At 29.6% G+C, this 3,330-nt stretch overlaps 1 long non-coding RNA gene across 1 annotated transcript; it reads left to right on the forward strand.

The window, feature by feature from the left end:
- Positions 1-1,275: 1,275 nt before the first annotated feature.
- On the forward strand, positions 1,276-2,620 carry LOC123668587. Its single transcript, XR_006745594.1, has 3 exons — positions 1,276-1,681; positions 1,993-2,106; positions 2,582-2,620. It is a non-coding gene; the product is annotated as an uncharacterized LOC123668587 (long non-coding RNA).
- Positions 2,621-3,330: the final 710 nt, after the last annotated feature.

The raw sequence follows: 3,330 nt of genomic DNA on the forward strand, positions 1-3,330 counted from the left end.
TTTCTCGTCGATAATATTGAAGACGAGAAGTTTCTCTTCCTAAAACGACAAAATTCGACAAAATTACGATGTCATGTTAGCTTCCGTAGAGATAAATATCACAGATCACTAAAATTTAATGATTATCTCTTCTTGACGTAACGAGAAGAGTATCGCGTGCACGCATGTTAGCTACTGTAGACATAGAGAGATAATACGAGAAAAGGGGTAGACAAAATTTTGTCGTGGCGCGCATGCTAGGCCTGCTGGGCTGAAGTCTAAAAAGACATTAGGGAGATAGACATTATTTAGGTATATAGAGATTTAGTAGAGAGGATAGGTGGGTTTTGAAATAAGTGAATTACGTAAATGCTAAAAAGTTCAAGTTTCTGGATGATCTTGATTTACTTTGTCGCTAGCCTTCGACACGAGCGATTTTATTATATTCTTGAGGAGCAGCTAGTGTATATAAAACTATCTGAATACCTGACCTGGCAAACTTCGTAATTTTCTTCTAAACTTTGTCCTGACAATAACGAACATATATTAATAGTCCTATTTAGCCAGTGGTTTGGAAACTAAGCATTATATTGGCGATTCATTTTTGTTTATATGATGATATGAGGATGAAAAGAAATTAAAACAACTTATTAAATTCGAAAATATATTATCTATAATATAAAAATGAGTCGCTGAATGTGTTGCTAAGCGCAAAACTCGAGAACGGTTGGACCGATTTCGCTAATTCTTTTTTTAAAATATTCCTTGAAGTACGAGGATGGTTCTTACGGAGAGAAAAATTATAAAAAAAAAATTAATAAAATTAATGAATCGACTGTTAGGCGATACGAAGTTCGCCGGGTCAGCTAGTAACTAATAATAGTAGGTATGGACAGTGACATTGATCAAAAAAAAAAATTATAGAGAGAAAAATAATATAATTGACAATTTATTCGATATAACGGGTTTCACAAAAATAAATTCAATAAAATTATTAGTATAAATATCTATTATATTAAATTATTTGTCAGATATTGTCGAATACAATCATCTGTAAGTAACATGCAAGTAAAAGTTTTCGATAACATTTTATTAGAACAGGTAATAAAACATGTTGCATAGAAAAAAAATTATAGAAAAGAAAATTACTGTTCGTTTCATCTAATCGAAGAACTAAATTTGGATATTATCTACAATCGAGGAGTGTAATTTATGGATAGGTTAGGGTTATTTTTTTTTTTTTTTTTTGTTAAACGAAACTGTCGTTAAACGTTGTACTTCTTAAGTTAGTGAGTTAGATAGGTTAGGGTTAAATTACACTCCTCGATTGTACATAATTACCCTAAATTTGTTCCACTGTGATCTTGTTTTTCATCTTATTGATCAATTTATACATATTTATTAACAACTTAATTTTATCCTATAATCAAAATTATAAAGCTAATTAACGAAAGTTTAATGTATTATGAACAATATTATATTATGAAAAATAAATTAATGAATTAAGGTTGAGTGGCACGACGACGTTTATATAAGAGTGAATACAATCTGTTATATATGAAGACAATGTAGTGACGTGACGGGATGATTTTTAAGGGGAATTATTTACCAAGATAAAAGTAGCATACGAGTACGAAATCATAATTATACAGAATTGAGCGATGGTCCGCCTGCTGTTTTCTTGGATCATTACGTGGATTCAGTACGCAGCTAAGTTTACAACCGAAACAGTCATAAAGTAACAGTTTTTACAAATTGAATAATCTTAAAGCTAATAGTTGTACTAAATTTTGATATGGAATATAATTTCAATACTATATAAATATTAAGATAAGATAACTAGAAGCTATTTTATATTAAATATAAAAATACAACTTGTCACTGCCAAAGGAAAATTATTTCACAAATAGGTACAATCTTGCCTCTTTCAACAAATCATCGGTTAGACAGGTCCGGAATCTACGTAACAATTAAACAGAGACCTAATAAAATAAAGCGCAGTAATTTTTTTAGGCGATCATGTATTGGGTTGCAGGCCTTTGGGCTTGATCATCATGGACGCCCGCTTCAGAGTGTAGTCCCAGCCTCGCCAGCGAAACCATACGATTCCTGTAGAGAGAAATAATGGTAATTTGTATATAAACCTGTATAGATATAATTTCACATTTTTCACATCACATGGTAATGCTTAAGATTCGTTTTATAGCAAAAGATATGATGATAGACATGTTATGCATATGGATTTCTAGTATAATCCAAAAATCATGTAACTACAAAAATTAAGTTTAAATAATATCATAAGAACTTGAGTTATCGATATTTTGACACATGGAACCGGTGTCAGCTTAAATAAAAAAATATTTGTAATCTCATGATGAACAAGTTAAAAGTTGGAATTTTAATAAATTGTAAATTTGTATTTTGAATTTAATTTAGTTCACTTGCTCTAATATATTGAACCAACGTAATTAAGGGAAAAGGTTACTGTGCTTCTAAATCTAAATTTATAACATAAATATCAACAAAAAAACGTTAGATATAAAAATCTATAAAGGCGTTTACTTTTTAGACGGAATAAAAATGATTATAATTGTGTTTGCAGGCAAACGAAGAAAAACCGACTACAATTATATTGACAAGTAATACAACGAAGGTAGACAAAAAAAATTGTCAAGTAAATAGGCATTATCATATCAAAACTGTTCATGTCTGAAATAAACGCTTATTATTATTAAGATAATGGCGCGACTGGCGCTTATTTTTAACATATTAACTGTGTATATCTTTATGTTATCAACAATATCACAATTACAGTATTTATTAAAATAGAACTAAATACTTAACAATTAGCCTTTTATCCTCTTTTAACCTAATTTGGATATATAAATTATAGTATTTATAACTCTAACATTTAAATATAAATCACAGTATTTATGTTTCTAATATTGAAATAAAAATCACAGTATTTAAGTCTCTAATATCTTTTGTTCTAACTATATTAATATACTTTTGTATTCACTAATTTAAGCTTAACACTGGTATAATTGCAGAAATTATTACAGAAGTAAATAAAGAAAGAAGATAAGTTAATTATAAATATAAATTAAGAAAATACGTAATTGAGATAATTTGAAATTCAGAAGTCTCAAAATTGCGCCAGTCATATCTCAAATCTGGCGCATCCCTAACGCATCACCAATAATTCACTACACGCCGTTGTCAAGGATAGACGACACCCTGGTGACGTCATAAGCGAATAGCGAGAAAAGTAGTGTAGTGCAACATGAGCGATACATTAGAACGTCGCATTTTGAAAGGCGTCGATGATTTTAATAAATAGAAAAGGGTTTT

The sequence above is a fragment of the Melitaea cinxia genome, chromosome Z (assembly GCF_905220565.1).
Source record: "Melitaea cinxia chromosome Z, ilMelCinx1.1, whole genome shotgun sequence".
Classification (NCBI taxonomy): domain Eukaryota; kingdom Metazoa; phylum Arthropoda; class Insecta; order Lepidoptera; family Nymphalidae; genus Melitaea; species Melitaea cinxia.